The sequence below is a fragment of the Eutrema salsugineum genome, unplaced genomic scaffold (assembly GCF_000478725.1).
Source record: "Eutrema salsugineum unplaced genomic scaffold, Eutsalg1_0 scaffold_3, whole genome shotgun sequence".
Taxonomy (NCBI): Eukaryota; Viridiplantae; Streptophyta; class Magnoliopsida; order Brassicales; family Brassicaceae; genus Eutrema; species Eutrema salsugineum.
This window is the reverse complement of record NW_006256756.1, coordinates 13698242-13717312: the sequence shown is the minus strand read 5'-3', so window position 1 is coordinate 13717312 and position 19071 is coordinate 13698242. Positions and strand designations below refer to the sequence as shown.

The following is a 19071-nucleotide window of genomic DNA, read 5'->3' as shown; positions in this document are numbered from 1 at the left end:
TTCTCTCAGCCCTCTCACATGATCGATTCCATTCATCACTGAGCTATGTCCTCCAAAAATCACCTAGAACCTGAGACCAACTCACAAAACCCATCAAAAAGTTCTAAAACATAAAAGAAAAGAGAAGAAATCAAAAGAACTATGTACAAGGATAAGCTTGGGGTATCTCCCAAGAGCACTTTGTTTAAAGTCTCTAAGTTTGACTTTGGAAACCTGTTTAACAGGCTGGTGGTGGATCAAGAAGGGGAACTGATGTAGCTTCCTCCTTCTTTTGTGAAACCAGATAATGTTTGATCCTTTGTCCATTTACCACAAACTCTTGACCATTCTTTCCTTCTAACACAACAGCTCCATATGGCCTCACCTCAAGAACTTTAAATGGACCAGACCACCTAGACTTAAGTTTTCCTGGAAACAACTTAAGTCTAGAGTTGAACAGCAACACCAAATCACCATCCTTGAACTCCCTTTTCAGAATCTTTTGATCATGCAAAGCTTTGGTCTTCTCCTTATAGATCTTTGAGCTCTCAAAAGCCTCAAGCCTAATCTCCTCAAGTTCATGGAGTTGCATGATCCTTTTCTCTTGAGCTGTCTTGATATCAAAGTTCAGCAACTTAACAACCCACATAGCCTTGTACTCCAACTCAACAGGAAGGTGGCAGCTCTTCCCATATAGCAGATTGAAAGGTGATGTCCCAATTGGAGTTTTAAAGGCAGTCCTATAAGCCCACAATGCATCATCTAGCCTTTTGCTCCAATCTTTTCTGCTTGAGCTAACAGTCCTCTCAAGAATGGATTTGATCTGTCTATTAGATACTTCAACCTGGCCACTAGTTTGAGGATGATATGGAGTAGCTACCTTGTGTTTCACTCCATGCTTTCTCAGCAAACCCTCCAAAGTCTTGTTCACAAAATGAGATCCTCCATCAGAGATAACAACCCTTGGAACTCCAAATCTTGGGAAGATAATGCTCTTGAACAGCTTCACTACAACCTTGGAATCATTGGTAGGGGAAGCAATGGCCTCAACCCATTTGGACACATAGTCCACAGCAAAAAGTATATACTGATTCCCATAGGATGAAATGAAGGGCCCCATAAAGTCAATCTCCCAGCAATCAAAGATCTCAACTTCTAGAATTGGGTTTTGAGGCATCTCACTCCTTTTTGATATGTTCACATGCCTCTGACAAGCATCACATGCTGAAACAACTAACTGAGCATCTTTGAACATTGTGGGCCACCAAAACCCACTCTGAAGAACCTTTGCCACAGTCTTGAATGCTCCCATGTGACCCCCAAAAGCTGAACCATGACACTCTTGCAACACAGGTTGCATCTCCTCCTCAGCAAGACACCTTCTATACAGCTGATCTTTGTTTAGGACATAGAGGTAAGGCTTATCCCAATGGTATCTCTGGACATCTCTGAAGAATTTCTTCCTGTTGTAAGCATCCAATTCAGGAGGCTCCACCCCACAGGCTAGATAGTTCACAATGTCTGCAAACAAAGGCATCCTTCTTTCTTGAATACTCTCTACTTCTTCAATTTCCAAGTAGGAATGGAGCACCATCAGAGACTCTTCAGGTAAGCTATCATTGAGAGGTACTTCAGAATCAATCCTCAGCCTGGAGAGATGGTCTGCAGCCCCATTCTCTACCCCCTTTTTGTCCTGCACTTCCATATCAAATTCTTGGAGTAGAAGCACCCATCTTAACAGTCTTGGCTTGGCATCTTTCTTGGTCATCAGATACCTGAGGGCTGCATGATCAGTATATACAATGACTTTTGATCCCACCAGGTAGCTTCTGAATTTATCAAAGGCAAAGACTATTGCCAGCATTTCCTTCTCAGTAGTAGCATACTTCTCTTGTGCAGAGTCAAGTGTTCTACTGGCATAGTAGATGACATGTAGCTTCTTGTCCTTCCTTTGCCCAAGAACTGCTACAACTGTAAAGTCAGATGCATCTGTCATAACCTCAAAAGGAAGGGACCAGTCTGGTGCCTGAACTATTGGTGCACTGACTAATGCATCCTTGATCAACTTGAAGGCCTCTTCACATTCAGCATCAAAGATGAAATCCACTTCTTTACACAACAGCCTTGTCAAGGGCCTGGCAATTCTTGAGAAGTCTTTGATAAATCTTCTGTAAAACCCTGCATGCCCAAGGAAACTCGTTATCCCTTTGACTGAAGTGGGGGTTTGCAGGTTCACCATTACTTCTACTTTTGCTCTGTCAACCTTTATGCCCTTCTCAGATATCTTGTGCCCAAGAACTATTCCTTCCTGCACCATGAAGTGGCATTTCTCCCAGTTCAACACCAAGTTATGCTGCTCACATCTCTCCAAGACCTGTGACAAATTAGAGAGACAATCCGAGAAGGAGGAGCCATAGACACTAAAATCATCCATGAACACCTCCACCTTCTCTTCAGTGATGTCAGAGAAGATATGCATCATGCAACGTTGAAATGTGGCATGGGCATTACAGAGACCAAAAGGCATACGCCTGTATGCAAATGTGCCATAAGGGCATGTGAATGTTGTTTTCTCTTGATCTCGGGGATCTATGGGAATTTGGAAGAACCCCGAGTACCCATCGAGAAAACAAAAGAAGGGGTGGTTTGCAAGCCTCTCTAACATCTGATCAATGAAAGGCAAAGGAAAATGATCCTTCCTAGAGGCTGCATTGAGCTTTCTATATTCTATACACATTCTGTGTCCTGTGACAGTCCTAGTAGCTATAAGCTCATCCTTCTCGTTTTTAACCACTGTGATCCCACCCTTCTTGGGCACAACATGAACAGGAGACACCCATCTTGAGTCAGAAATTGGGTAAATTATCCCTGCCTCAAGAAGTTTTAGTATCTCCTTCTTAACCACTTCCTTAAGGTTGGGGTTAAGTCGTCGTTGATGCTCAATAGAGGACATAGATTGGTCCTCTAGGTGGATCCTGTGGGTGCAAATGTCAGGAGAGATCCCTCTAATATCAGACAAAGAATATCCTATGGCTCTCCTGAATTTTCTTATCTCACTAAGCAATACACTCTCTTGATGCTCTAATAAGCTAGCATTGATGATTACTGGATATGTGGAGTTTAAGCCTAAGAAAGCATACCTGAGCCCTGTTGGTAGAGGCTTAAGCTCAACAGGGGGTGCATCAGCCTCATTCCAATCCTGGTCCAAGCTGCTTTGGCTGGTGTCTGATCCTTTGATAGCCAAGACCTCAGAGTCACTTTGTTCCAGTTCCAAAAACCTTGTCTCAGGACCCAGCTCTCTTGCATTGTCCAAATACAGCTTATACCCTTCACTTGCTTCAGCTAAGAGCCCATTGTCTCTTTGTTCTTGAGTTAGAGTAGCTTGAAGAGGATCCTCAGTGTTCAGCTCCTCTAGCAAATCATCAGTCAACTGATCCATTGTCTCCACATAGAAACATTGACCTTCAATGGTGGGTTTCTTCATCATCTCATTCACATCAAACTTGAGCTTTTCAGACCCAAGTTGAAGCTCATTATCCCACCTCTCACATCAATTATGGCTCCTGCAGTGGCTAAGAATGGTCTGCCCAAGATAAGAGGATCAACTGGTTCCTCATCCATCTCCAGCACAACAAAATCTGTTGGAACCTCAAAACCACCAATCTTAACAGGTAGATCTTCCAACATACCAACAGGCAATCTAACTGATCTATCTGCAAGGATAAGAGAAATCCTTGTAGGTTTGAAGACTCTAAATCCCAGCTTCTTTGCTATGGAGAATGGCATCAAGCTGACTGATGCTCCTAGATCACAAAGACATCCAGAGAATAGAAGAGGTCCAATGGCACAAGGGAGTGTGAAACTCCCTGGATCAGTTAACTTTCTTGGAATGGACTTCTTCTGAATGATATCACTGCATTCATGACTTAGTACCACCATGCCTTGAAGCTCTTTTGTCTTGTTCAGAATGGCATCCTTCAAGAACTTCCCCATCTTTGGCATCATTAAGAATGCATCAATGAGAGGCATTGTGAGTGGTGTCTCCTTGAGTGCCTTCTCAAATACAGCTCTTGCCTTGTCCACTAGTTGCTTCTTGAATCTCCCTGGAAATGGGAGCTTGGGTTGGTATGGAGGTGGTGGCACATATTTCTTCTCTGGTTCTGGTTCCTTTGCTACCTCTTTACCCTTTTCTGTCCTTGATTTCTCAGAAACTGGATCATCTTTTAAGGCTGCCTCCCCCTCAGTTTGATCATTGTCCTCAATGATCACATTGTTGTTCTCAATACCAGGTAACTCCTTTCCACTCCTCAGTGTAATAGCCTTAGCATATTCCTTGGGGTTGGGTTCTGGTTTTCCAGGTAAGTGACCTTGGTTCCTTGAGCTTGATGCCTGGTTTTGCTTAAGTTCCTTTATTTCCTGCTGCATGGCTGCATTCTGGCTTGCAAAGATCTGTTGACCCTGAAGTAGTTGTTGCAGAATACCAACCATATCTGACCCCATCTGTGGCTGCTGCTGAACCATTGGTGGCTGAAACTGTTGTTGAACCGGCGCCTGCTGTTGGAACTGTGGTGGACCAAACCCTGGTGGTGCCTTTTGCTGCTGTGAACTGAAACCAGTACCCTGAAATGGTTGTTGTTGCTGACCAAAACCCTGATTCTGAGCAAACTGATTCTTAGGTTGAAAAGACCCTTGAAAGTTGTTCTTGGGAACAAAGTTCTTTGGTGCTTGAGAATTGGGATAGACCTGGTCTTTTGGGTTAGCTACATTGGTGTTCCTGTAGGAAAGGTTTGGATTGGCATTACCATACTGATATCTCTGGAACCTCTGATTCCCAATGTAGTTAAGCTCCTCTTGGGTAAGACCTTCTTCACTTATGTTCTCAAAGATTTGAGAAGGTTCCTCATACTCTCCAACAAAATGCATTGGCTTATGAGTGGTGAACTTCAGCTTGTCCAATTCACTTCTCAACTCCTTAACTTCCTTAGAGAGCCTCTGTTCTGAGCTTGAACCTTCAGATCTGTTTGATCTGTCATAGTCTTCACCATAAGTATCATTGCTCAATGCTAAGTTCTCCACTAGCTCAAAAGCAGCATGTATCTCCTTTCCCAGAAAGTTCCCATTGGAAGCAGTATCCAGCTGGTTTCTAATCTTTGGAAGAGCTCCTCTATAAAGTGTGCTGAGAAGAGAAGCCTCACTAAATCCATGGTGTGGGCATTGGTTTGTGTAGCTCCTGAATCTCTCATATGCTTCACCAAAACTCTCATTGCTGTGCTGAGTGAAGCTAGAGATTTAGTTCCTCAGTTTTGCAGTTCTTGAGGTGGAGAAGAACTTAGATAAGAAGGCTTGCTTGCATTGCTCCCAGGTTTGAATGGAGCCTCTTGGAAGATTCTTCTCCCATTGGTGAGCTTTGTCACCAAGACTGAATGGGAATAATCTTAGCTTGAAACGGTCCTCAGAAACTCCATTAATCTTGGTCAGGTCACACACTTTATCAAATTGATCCAAGTGTTCGAAGGGATCTTCCATTGCTAATCCATGGAACTTTGAGTTCTGGACCATATTCAGCAATGATGCCTTCACTTCAAAGATGTTGTTTTGCACAGGTGGTGCCTGAATTCCAGCTCCATACTGATGAGCATTTGCCCTGTCATTCTCTCCAACATAGACTTGGGGTTGCTCATATCTTCTTTGTTGGTGTTGGAAGGGCTGGGGTTGGTGGTGCACCTGTTGTCTTTGCTGTACATTGGCCTGATGCCTTTGTTGATGAGCTTGAGCTTGTCCCTGGTGGACATAAGCTTGTTGGTGATGCACCTGTTCCTGATGAACATTACCCTGATTTAACCCTTGACCAACTCCATTACCAGCTCCATTACCCTGAGCCTGTTGCTCCTGAACCGGTTGTTCTATCTCTACCACGTGATCTCTTTGTTCTGCCATCTCAGGCTGATCAATCTGTCTACCATGTCTGTCCCTTCTCCTCCTTGGTACCAAAAGATTGATATTGTCGTTGAGAGGGAAAGGTGGACCACAGCTTCTTGATCTAGACCTGGTGTTCATACACCTGAAATCACAAACAGAACTTGAAAGTAATCAGTAAAAACAAGAAAGTAAGCACTTGATCTCAAGAACATATCAGAGCTTAATGCTAAACAAACCACAATTTGGCAACGGCGCCAATTGATAACTAAGAGTTGTCAGGGCTCTTTATAGAGGTTATCAATCCCCTGTCTTGTAGTACAAGGGGTTTATCAATCCAGATGTGGTGTTAGACACTAAACTATGTGATCAGGTTCTTAATTCAAGCAAACAAGAGTGGTTTTGATTATCTAAAGACAACTACAAACTTAAACAGGATTAAAGACTAATGAAATGATTAAAGAAGAACTAAACAATGACAAATGATGAGAATGTATGAATGATGATGAGAAAGGTCTTAGACATGATAGTGGATTAGGGTGCCTTCAGTGATAAACTAATGAGATAATGAATCATATGATCAAGCAAACCATTCAACATAAACATCTTTAATTAAGTTAATCCTCTCATGAAGGTATTAACTCCTATGCTAAAACAGTTTCTAACCCAATCATCATCAGTGAAACATGAGTTAACAAGCATTAAGAATCAGTTTAATCTGTCATTTAAGCATATAGAAAATCATTCCCATGATGAATAACACTTAAACCTCTAACAACCTTGGTTCAGGCATTTCATCAAACACTTTTGATGCATGAAATGCCCAGAATCTAGACCACATATGATTTGTATGGATCTAGCATAGAGAACAAGTTGTAGAGAATGGAATATGCATAATCTAACCCCTAAGCTCACTAATCTACCACTTAAGCACCCTAATCTACATATCTAAGACCTTAATATGGAGATTACTCACTAATCATGATCAACACACTAGATCCTTTGCAAGATGTGTTGTTAATCATGATTAGAAGTGTATAGATGAAGAGATAGATGATAGATTCAGAAGAAAACAGCTTTAAACACAAAGATCTCTTAAGCTCTCTTGATTAAACACTCAATAATCGATATTTCTCTTCTTAGTGGAGTCTTTTCACAAAAGAGGCAAGAGACAAAGGGAATAAAGCTTAGTCTTCTAGGAAAAACCCTAAAAAGTATTTCTATCTCTAAAAACGAACCGGGTCAGCCCGGAACAAACCGGGTCCTGACCCGGCTTTAATGGATAAAATGGGAATCCTGCGGGTTGGTCCAGTGTCTCCCAGGTAGCATGCCCAAGTCGCAGTAGATGGTAACATCATTCCACCAGCACCTTTACTGGTGAATGTTGTTAACTGATATGTTCATAGTTTGCATCATTTAGGTTGTATATTTCATTCCAAATCATATCTTATTTCATGCATTTTAGGTCTTTAGGTGTTGTTTTAGGACTTAGGGGTTTGCATTAGGTCCAAGTGAGTCTTGCATGTTTTGGAGTGTTTACAGGTGATTTGGAAGCAGTTTGGACCTAAAAAGATGAAGCCAGGAGAAGAAATGGTGAATGGGGGTTTAAAAATGGTGAAATCAGCCTTTTGGAGGTTCTCGGCGCTAGCCTGTACCGCGGGAAGCTTTTTCTCGGCTATTTTCATGTACCGCGGGTAGATTTCTGGGCCAAAACACGGACCGACTGTTCAAGTTTCTCGGCCAAAATTTCCGGATGCAGATGCATCTTCGTAATCGCGTTACCGGAAGATCTTGCCGGCCGATTCAGTCTCCGGGGTCTTCAGAAAAGATCAATATCATTGTGTCTAGATTTCAGAACAGTTGAAATTGATAGATTTGGAGCATCGAGCTGGAAGACAAGACCACCGGAAGACAGACCTCTCTCGCATCAGTTCCGGAGCAAACCCATACGTCTGGAAAGATCGCCTGTCCGGAGAGTTTTAACGTTCGATTCAGATTACCGGGTCTTCAGCAAAGTTGGAGATGATCAGGTTACGGTTCCATAACAGGTAGAATCATTAGATTTGGAGTCGTGAGAAGAGAGTTAAGCTCACTGGAAGACACACCTGTCTCGGTATAGTTTCAAGACCGATCCGATGAGTCACAAAGATTGCGCGGGACGATACCTTTCCACTCTGATTCAGTTGCCGGGGTCTTCATCAAGATTCGAGATCTTTGAGATCTATTTCCATAACATCTGAGATCATCCAGTTTGGTGCTATATGCTGAAAGATACCGTCTCCGGAGTGAACACTAGTCCAAGAGCTTCCTTTTGATCATTTCAGTGCACTTTAGAGATGAGCCGTCCAGGGAACCTTCCACTTCCCTAGCGCCGAAGCCTTATTCACAAAAGTTCGAGCTATTCGAGTGCTCTTTCCACTGCAGCTAGAATCAAGCCATTTAGATATATATTATGGAAGTTACGCTCCCTGGAATGCAAAGTGGTCCAATGAGATTTGAAGTCTGCAAGATGGTCATCTAGGACGTCAAAGAGTGGTAAAAGTGAGGGTAAAAGACGTCCTAGATGTGTATGTCGATGCCTGCCTAAAATCAATGATGAGAAAATTAGATATCAATATTAAGGTCAAGTAAAATGAGCTAGTATATCCTGTCAGAAAGAATCTCCATGAATAGAAGTCCTCCGGTGGGAGTTCGTAGTGCAAGTACTCTAGCTACCGCCTAGTCTAGTGCTAACCACAAATGAGCTATCATGCATAGTGTAGAAGCATGCAGGTCTAAATCATCATAGTTTTGTGTCAAACATTCCTAAAAAATACTTAATGTCGAATAGGTTACATATTAACATTTAAATAATGCTTAAAATTTGAAAGTAAAAGCAAGAAAATGATTAGTACGGATAAACATCCTCCCCCATACTTAAATCACACTGTCCCTAGTGTGAAAAAGTTGGTGAGAAAATAGTGAATAAAAGCGAAATAAAATAAGATAAAAAAAAAATGATGATAGAACCGTGATGGCAGTGAAGTGCTGATTAATCACTCATCCTCCGATGTGTCTGCTTCGAACTGGTGCTGCTCCTGTTGGAAAGTGACAACGCGCTCAAAGCGTCGTCCCTGTCTCTCAACTCTGCGCTCCAGATCAGAATGTGTGTGCGATGATGTCGATGATGAGGTGTGGCTGGTCAAAACAGATGGCTGAAAATGAGCACGGGCCGCAGCTACATCACGCTTTGCTTTGGCCACTATGTATTGGCCAATGGTGAATGGTAGACGAGGTACAGATGGCAGAAACTCATCGAGTTCTGGAGTCCATCGCGGACGTCCTCTGTTACACAATATCGGTACTGATGCTGAAGGCAAGCAGACTCGGTGCTCCTTAGTGCCAGTGCAATACTTGTAACCAAACCTGTCTGGATCGAAAGCGGCACGAGAGATAGTGTGATCGCGAGAGAGATAAAGTAGGTCATACCAGACATCGGGAAGTGGATCGTCAGATGAGAAGTTGAATCCTACGGCTTTTAGTATCGCTGTAATAGCGCTCCCGTAAGCTGGAGTAGCGTCCTCGCAACCGTGTAAATCATGCTTCACCTTTACCATGTTCTGTGCTATGATCCAGGCAAAGCAGGCAAGTCGTGGGTCGTCCATAAATGACATCTGAAGCGTAATGAGCTTGGTCTTCAAAACACATCCCATGTTTGCTCTAGAGAAAATCGTGTGTGCTAAGAGTTTGTGCACAACTCTCACTGCAGGATGAGTAAAAAGGGCTGAATTGGATCTCCCGCTATCATAGACTCCATGACCCATCTCTCTCCACAAGTTAAAATCGGGTTCATCTTCAAGGTAAATGCCATCGGTGTATGGAAGCTTAAGAGCTTCACAAAGTGCAGAAATGGTGAGTTAATAAGTCTGTCCGCGGATAGAGAATGACGAGAGGCCATCGGATGCTCTGGGGTTCCTCCTCTTAATGTGGTGGAGTGTAATAGTTGCTAAGAACTCGCGGACTAGCTCAGGATAAGTTGGAAGGTTCAGCTCCATGTAGGGTCTTTGCTTAAGTGCATCGATGTAGCAGATTACGTCTTCTCTTATTCCAAGCATCTCAAGTGTATGATAATCAATGCAAGGCGTGGATTTGATGTTCAGCTTCTTGAAACGTCTTGCATAGTCCACTCTCGGGTTTATCTCCTTGCCAATGTATCGGATCTGTGGTGGCTCGGGAGTTGCTCGTGTTTCTCTTGAGTGCCGGAGCAGTCTCATCACGTAGTTTCTTCTTCTCGGTCTGGCTTGGTTCAGCATGTACTCTCCAAGAGTAACATCATCGGGAATGTCCTCAGAGCTGTCACCAGTGCGACGGCTTCTTCGGGATCTAGTTTGTTTCATTTTCCTACAAGACGATACGATTCTTGGAAAAAGAGTGAATATGGATGCTGATTTTAACACATTAACGATCAGTTATACCAATCCTAGTATAAAGAGATGAATTAAAACCATGAGCAAGCAGAATTGACATTGAATCAAAGAAATCGAGTAGTTCATGACCAGATTCTGATTTTTGATGTTCTCAACATAGAAATCTCCTAAAAATTGGTTTTAGTGAGCAATTTCCATGTCAAATCTATAGGTTACCCAATACTAATCACTAATCACACAAGACTTAATCAACTTCATCAATTTTGCTGTTCCATATTCGATTTTTATAAAGCATGTGAAATCCAAATTTCAAAAATCTCAATTCCTCTTAAGCTAGGTGTTAAAATCGATTTTTAGATAACCTAGAAGGATAATCTATTGTTCTTAAGCTATTTCCACCATCAATAAACCGAGATTTGGGCCTTTTAAGAAAACCCTAAGTTCTAAAATCAATTAAAAATGGCGAGTTTGAGCTTCATACCTTGCTGGAAAGAGAGATTTGATGGCAGTATTGAAATCAGCTTTGAAAAAGAGTGAGGTTTGGGCCAAGAATTTCTTAAAAAGCTTAAGAATTGAAAAAGGTGTTCTATCTTCTAAATCTCCAAGTCTTTTGGAAGAGAAGAGAAAAAGGAGTTCTGATCCTAAAAGTGCATTTCCTTTCTTTAAAAAGCGTTTTTGTAGCAAAAACCGGAAATTTTCGGGAATTCATAAGTTTACGGGAACTAACCTTTCTTGTCTTGCACGCAATGGAGGTTTAAAAATTACAGAAAATCTTAACGGGCTTTTCCGAGAATACTCCGGAAATCACCGGGAACTTTTGCAAAGCGGCGGAAATCCGCATTCTCGTCTCAACGACCAACAGCCGCAGTCAGGAGATGCGCGACCGCGGCGATTATGGGCTCGGCCGCGATCACATTCACGGTGCCGCGGTCGATGCTCCCTTTGCTGCGGGTCGGTTGGTCGCGACCGCGGCCCTTTCTCCTGCGGCTTCGTCCAACTTTCAGGTCTTCGCCGGGCCGAGCAGCTAAAAACCTACCCTTTTTCTTCTTGGTTTTTGTCTTATAAAATACCTGAAACTAAAAAGAAAAAAGAAAAACATAAGTTGTAATAAGGAAAAGAAAACTAAAAAAAGTACCTAAATGGGTTGCCTCCCATTAAGCGCTTTTGTTTTAAGTTGTTTAGCTCGACGTAGGCATGAAAAATCAGTCTGATTTGAATGGCACTCCACTTGATGTGCCTTTATCACTTCCGGTCTCTGGTGGTTTCACTTCTTCTTCTTGAGGGCCTGTCTTCTTTCCTTTACTCTTCTTTCGGACTTTAACATTGTTTAAAACCCTTTTTGTATTTTCGAGCAGCTCCTGGATTTGGTTCTCACTAGTCTTTGTTGCATCAGATGGAATGATGATCTTGATCTTTGCAAAAGCTTTCGGCTTCTCCTTTTCTTTCTCCATCTCCAGGACTTGGAAATCTGCTGGAACAATCTTGTCTCCCACTAGAACTTGTAGATCATGAATCGCCCATTCAGTATCTTTTTGAGATGAATCTCCAAAGATAACCTTAACCGTCGATGTTCTTAAGGTTTTTATGCCCAATTTTTTGGCAAATGTCTTTGACATGATGTTGACATTGGCTCCGGAATCGCATAGGCAGTCTATGATCTTGATTCCTGAAATGAAACATTGGAAAACAAAACGTCCTGGATCGTCGGCTTTTGTAAGCCTTTGAAACGGTGATCGTTGAGGTACCTTAAATGGTGGCTGCTTGGCATCGACATCCTTGTAAAGTGGTACAAAGATTGGGGTTTCTTCTTTCTTTCCATCGGTTCTGGTCTCTTCTTCGGGCAATGTGGTTATGGCGTTGCAAAACCTTTTAGGGTTATCTTCAACTCTTCCTGGAAGAACTCCACTTTGCCTCTTCATAGAGTCGGCTGTTTGAGAAACTTGCACGTCTAGCTTTTTGTTGTGCGAAAATAAAGCTTCAAACTTCCCGTTCAGGTCATTGTACATGCAGTCAACCTTCACGTTCATGTCTTTAGATGCTTTTTCGTTCGTCACAACGAGCTGTTGGATGGACTGTTCAAGTCTACCGATTTGTGAAGGTAGCTGGTTCGTCGTGACTCCTTGCTGTTGTACAAATTGATTGTTAAAACCCGTACCTTGGTAGTTATATGGCTGTCGCGGTTGATTAGCTCCTGTCCCTCAGAAGTTTCCACCTTGGAACTTGTTTTGGAAGGATTTTTGCTGTGGTGGGTAGTACTGATCTTGAGGATTCTCCACATTTGGATTGCGGTAAGAGAGATTGTTGTAATTTGCATTCCGAAAGTTGTGTTGAAGCCATTGTTGAAGCGATTTGGGTATGGTATTTGTGCTCCTACATAGTTCACCTCTTCTTCTTGAAAGGCTTGATTAATGTGATCGATATTACTTGGCCCTTCATCTTCTGCGCCATTGTTGGTCTCACAATCATGGATTGGGCGATTGTTGCTCTTCAAAAGCTGGCTCATCATGTTCTTCAACTCGGTTATCTCATGTTGTCTGTTCCGGTTTGCTTCGTCGAGCAATCGTATTCAGGACAATCATTGCTATTGGCTTGAGCCAAATTCTCGATGAGGACTCTTCCTTGTGCTATCGTCTTTTGTCCAAAATCTCCATTGCTAGCTGTATCAAGCGAAAGTTTGTATTTTGGTTGCAAACCTCGGTAAAATGTGCTCAGCAGGCTTGATCCAGGAAATCCATGATGGGGGCAATCACGTTCATACTCCTTAAAACGTTCCTTGCTGAAAGCTTGAGATCTTTTTTCTCAACAAGTTTGACCTTGACTTAGTATAGAAGTGATTCAGGAAAGCAGTTTTACACTCCTCCCAATTAGTAATCGATCCTGCAGGCAAAGATTTCAACCAACGGTGAGCTTTGTCTGCTAATGAAAAAGGGAACAACTTACACTTTAAATAGTCTGCTGGAACTTGGTTTGTTCTCATCATGCTGCAGATTTCTTCAAAGAGCTTGATATGGTCCATTGGGTGTTCAGAAGGAACTCCATGGAATTGGTTTTGTTTCACCAATGAGATGATTTGAGGCTTGACTTCAAACTCATTCCAGTTCGGAAATGGAACTTGAATTGCAGATCGGTTCTGAAAATTTTGAGTAGGTGCATCAAAATCAGCTATGCGATGGTTCTTGGCTTGTCTTCGGTGTTGATTTGCTGGCTGTACAGGGCGGTTAGCGCGCCCATTCAGCTGCATTCCTTGGTGGTCACCATCGGCTGCAGTGATGGGTGCATCAAGGTCTTCACGTTCTTCTCTCTCGCGGTTCTGGTGGTTTCTTGGAGGAACCTCATCCTCCTCTCCATCTTGTCGAGCATGATCACCTCCTCTGTGATCATTCTCTTCATTTTCTCCATGTTCGGACCCGTCTTGGTCCATATTTAAAGCTCGGTTAATAGGATCTCCAGGCTGGTTGTCGTTGGCCATTCCTTGCGTTCGTCTAAGTCTTCGAAGTTCTCTTTTGTGTCTGTCTATCTCGTCTAGAATTGGAATGTTTTCTACAGGTCTGCGCCTGGTATTCATGCAATTCAGAGAAAAACAAAAGAAGGGAAAGATAATTCAGCAAAACTTTAAGAAAGAACTAGTGATCAGGTGTCTAGAACAGAAGTTAAAACAAGAAAAATAGCAAAAAGCAGCGAAACAAATCCCCGGCAACGGCGCCAAAAACTTGATGCGTGTCAACTGCGAGGGAACAAGTTTTACCCTTAACAAAAACAAATGAAAGCCGCAAGTGCACAGCTAATCAGTTGTAGTATTTAGGGATCGAATCCACAGAGATTTGTGTGCCTGGTATTCTTCTACGCTTTCTAACCTTATGTCTAGACTAGATTGGTTTTAGAGGTTGGTTGTTTTTCACGGATTAAACTAAAACAAAAGAAAGCAAATAAATATATCCTAAGGAACAAGTAGAAAAATCGAATGGAAAACAAATAAAGCAAGTAAAATATCGAACTAAAGCAATTGAAATGCAGATCTAAATAAGCAAGTAAAAATCGATTGGTTTGTAAACTATGGCTAAAAACGCTGAGCTTTCGGGAGCTCTACAGGGATCATAATCGGTTTTAACACTAGGGTAGATAGATTGGGATTGACGGATATCGATATATAGGGTTCTAGAGGGTTTCCACTCTGGCCCTGGAAGGGAGAGAATGCAAGAGCTGCACAAGACTCGTCAATACTCACAATCTCGCCGCAGGTAGGTTTCCACTCCTATGGAAAAATCGCCTGTTTCATTCTAGGGCTGATACTTAATGAAAACTTTCGCAACACTAACTATCTAGATCAGATACTAGGTGATCAATCAAGCATACATGCAATAAGAACGAGAATAAATAGAGAACAAAGTTAAAATCCCAGATCTATAAACCTAGATGTCTTAATCGATTATGAGAGCCCCTTTCGGGAACCCTAAGCCCAACTCGGGATCTATTCAGACATAGCTGAGGTCAAGATCATCATTGGTTTTAATAAAAGTAATCAAAAACAGTAAAGAAAAGAGATGAAAGAAAGCTTCTCTATTGAAGAACTTGGACTTGAACAATCTTCTACAAAAATAGCATAAAAACAGCTAAAGGATGTCCAAAAACAACCTAAATGACAAGTATTTATAGTCTTCAATACTCCATGGTCTCTAGGGTTCCAAAATTGAGGCTGAGAAGGACTTTGGGCTTCAGAAATATGGGCTTTAGTTTGGAGTTTGATGGCCGCGGTTGGGAGTGACGTGACCGCGGGGAATAGGTGGTTGGCCGCGGTCGGGAGGCTTGTGACCGCGGTCGCGTGACTTGCTGGCCGTCTTCGAGTGGCTCCGGGGCTAATGGAATATCTTGAGAACCAACCGTTGGAATGTCTCCAAATGAAGTGCATTTGGAAGCTGGTTGATTCTTCTATAAGTTGTCTAATTTTGAGGGTGATCAGACGGTGAGAAGGTCTTCGTCTCTCCATGAGAGTTCTGACGGTCTGCATTTATCCAAAAGAGTCTTTTTGTTCCAATTTGTGCCTCTTTATCCCAAATTACCTGAAAAGTCTTTTAAAATTCGAAAACATAGAAATCCTTTGAAAACCTTTGGAAATGGAGTAAAAACACCTGTAAAAGACATTAAAGTGATCTATAAAAATGGTCAAAATCCGGTGTTATTAGCCAGTGAGCCTCCGATTCCTTTCTGCCCGGTTTATCAAGTGTATCAAAACTTCCATACATAACACAAATAATACAGGCGACAGAGGATCGCCTTGGCTTAAACCTCTTTCCGGCTTGATAAAACCAAAGGGTTGCCCGTTCACTAGCACCGAGTATGTAACCGTGCGGACACAGCTCATGACCCAAGCAATCCATAGCGCAGTGAACCCCAGGGCTTTGAGAATGTTTTGCAGGAAAGACCATTCCACTCGGTCGTAAGCCATGGACATGTCTGTTTTCACAGTCATGAAATTCTCTGAGATCTCCTTGTTGGTACGCAGACTGTGAACAACTTCATGTGCAATAAGGATATTATCAGATATCAATCTCTCAGAAACAAATGCCGATTGAGTTGGAGATATGATCGCTGGGAGGTGTAACTTCAGCCGGTTCACCATAATCTTCAAGACAGCCTTATACAGAACAGAGCAAAGCCTGTTAGGTCTTAGGTCAGTCATCTGTGTTGGAGTAGACACCTTCTAGATAAGGGTGATATGATTATGGTTCCATTCCTCCTGGAGCTTCCCGGTCTCAAAAAAAAGTCTGACATCTTTGACCACCTGATCTTTCACTGTATTCCCGTATTTCTTGAAGAAAAAACTGGTTAAGCCATCGTGACCAGGTGCTTTCTCACTGTTAATGGAGAAAACAGCCTCTCTCACTTCTTCCACAGTTATTGGTCGAGTTAAATCAACATTCATTGATTCTGTAACACACGGCAAGAAACCTTCAAAAACCTCGCTAAAATCTCCTGGGCTAGAGGTCTTGAAAAGCTCCTTGAAGAATCTAACCGCCACCTCACTTTTATCCCTATCAGAATACTGCTCAGTGCCATTCTCATCCAGAAGGAATTGCAGAGAGTTTTTAACTCTTGCAGACTTAACCGTAGCGTGATAGAAATTCGTATTTTGGTCACCAGCAAGGAGCCATTTTTCTCTGCTTTTCTGTCTCCAATGAATTTCCTCTGCTCTGTATGCAAGTGAGATTGCATCTTTGAGGTCTTTGATTTTTATAAAGCACGGAAACCTGACTTCTTCTTCCATTTCCAACTCTTCTCTGAGTTCTTTGATTTTTGTCTCAGAATTAGTTCCATTTCGCCTCTTCCAACGGATGATGGTTCTTCTTACATTAGTAATTCTGGCCAGACTAGTGATTGTTTCTCTTGATTCATTTCCATTCCACGCCTGTACAACCAATTCTCCAAAAGCAGGATCCTCTGCCCACCGCTTGTCGAACCTAAACTGACCCCGGAAAGGCTCCTGCTCTCCCATATATTTCACCAATACAGGACGGTGATCTGAGCTAAAGCGCTCCAAAAACCATTGGTGAGAGTTTGGGAACATACTATACCACTCTGAGTTCCCAAAGCATCGATCCAAGCAACATTTAATCACTTCTTTCTCGCGAACCCCTCTCCATGTGAATCTATTTCCGGAACTTCCCAACTCCTTCATATCACAGTTATCCAGCATCGTTCTAAAATCCTCAAAAGTTGAGAGATGTCTTTGTGTTCCTCCTTCCTTCTCTTCATTTGACAAAATTTCATTAAAGTCACCTATCATACACCATGCATCCTTTCTGACAATGCCTATCCGTGTGATTCTTTCCCACACAAGAGGTCTGAGTTTCCTCACCGGATCTCCATATACACATGACAAATACCACACCCTTGCTCCATTAGTAACTCGTATATCCAACAAGTTTTTATCTTCGTGAAGGAAATCAACTTTCAAAAACTCCTTCCAAAAGATAGCAAGACCACCACTCCTACCAATTGGCTCCACTGTATGAAGCCATTTGTAACCCAACTCACCGTGAACCTCTAGTAACCGACCATAAGAATTCTTCGTCTCCATTAGGAAAATAATATCAGGAAAATACTTCTTCCGCATTTCCCTGAGGTATTGAATTGTCTCGGGGTTCCCGATCCCTCGACAATTCCAGCTCAGTAGTCCTATTGTTTGGTCGGCGGATCTTCCGGATCCACCCTTGATTGATCTCTCTTCACACACTTGGCTGAGATCTCTCCAACTTCTTGTGCCTTTCTTTTTCCAACACTACCTCCTTCGCTACTTTCTTCCACACCCTGATTTTGCTCGTCTGCCTAACAAACATTCCAATTCTAGACGAGATAGACAGACACGAAAGAGAACTTCGAAGACTTAGACGAACGAAAGGAATAACCAACGATGACCAGCCTGGAGATCCTATTAACCGAGCTTTAAATATGGACCAAGACGGGTCCGAACATGGAGAAAGTGAAGAGAATGATCACAGAGGAGGTGATCATGCTCGACCAGATGGAGAGGAGGATGAGGTTCCTCCAAGAAACCACCAGTCCGCAAGAGAGAAGAGCGCGAAGACCTTGATGCACCCATCAATGCAGCCGATGGTGACCACCAAGGAATGCAGCCGAATGGGCGCGTTAACCGCCCTGTACAGCCAGCAAATCAACACCGAGGATAAGCCAGGAACCATCGCATAGCTGATTTCGATGCACATACTCAAAACTTTCAAAACCGATCTGCAATTCAAGTTCCATTTCCGAACCGGAATGAGTTTAATGTCAAACCTCAAATCATCTCATTGGTGAAACAAAACCAATTCCATGGAGTTCCTTCCGAACACCCAATGGACCATATCGAGCTCTTTGAAGAAATCTGCAACATGATGAGAACAAACCATGTTCCAGCAGACTATTTAAAGTGTAAGTTGTTCCCTTTTTCATTAGCAGACAAAGCTCACCGTTGGTTGAAATCTTTGCCTGCAGGATCAATTACTAATTGGGAAGAATGTAAAACTGCTTTCCTGAATCACTTCTATACTAAGTTAAGGTCGAATTTGTTGAGAACAAAGATCTCAAGTTTTCAACAAGGCCCGACTGAATCTTTCTACGAAGCCTGGGAACGTTTTAAGGAGTATGAACGTGATTGCCCTCACCATGGATTTCCTGGATCAAGCCTTCTGAGCACATTTTACCGAAGTTTGCAACCAAAATACAAACTTTCACTTGATACAGCTAGCAATGGAGATTTTGGAAAAAAGACGATAGCCCAAGGAAGAGCCCTCATCGAAAAATTTGGCTCAAGCCAATCGCAATGTTTGTCCTGAATACGATTGATCGACGAAGCAAATCCGAACAGACAACAAGGAGATAACCGAGTTGAAGAACATGATGAGCCAGCTTCTGAAGAGCAACAATCTCCCAATCCATGCTTGTGAGACCAACAATGGTGCAGAAGATGAAGGACCTAGTGATATTGATCACATTAATCAAGCCTTTCAAGAAGAAGATGTGAACTATGTAGGAGCGCTAGTACCATATCAAAATCCCTTCAACAATGGCTTCAACAACAACTTCCGGAATGCAAATTACAACAATCTCTCTTACTGCAATCCAAATGTGGAGAATCCTCAAGATCAGTACTACCCACCTCAGCAAAAATCCTTCCAAAACAAGTTCCAAGGTGGTAACTTCGGAGGAAAAGGACCATATCAACCGCGACAACCATATAACTACCAAGGATTTTAACAATCAATTTGTACAACAG

At 42.5% G+C, this 19071-nt stretch overlaps 2 non-coding genes across 2 annotated transcripts; one reads left to right on the top strand and one right to left on the bottom strand.

The window, feature by feature from the left end:
- Window positions 1-5176: 5176 nt before the first annotated feature.
- On the top strand, window positions 5177-5283 carry LOC112085560. Its single transcript, XR_002898863.1, has one exon. It is a non-coding gene; the product is annotated as a small nucleolar RNA R71 (small nucleolar RNA).
- Window positions 5284-18359: 13076 nt separating this feature from the next.
- On the bottom strand, window positions 18360-18468 carry LOC112085807. Its single transcript, XR_002899099.1, has one exon. It is a non-coding gene; the product is annotated as a small nucleolar RNA R71 (small nucleolar RNA).
- Window positions 18469-19071: the final 603 nt, after the last annotated feature.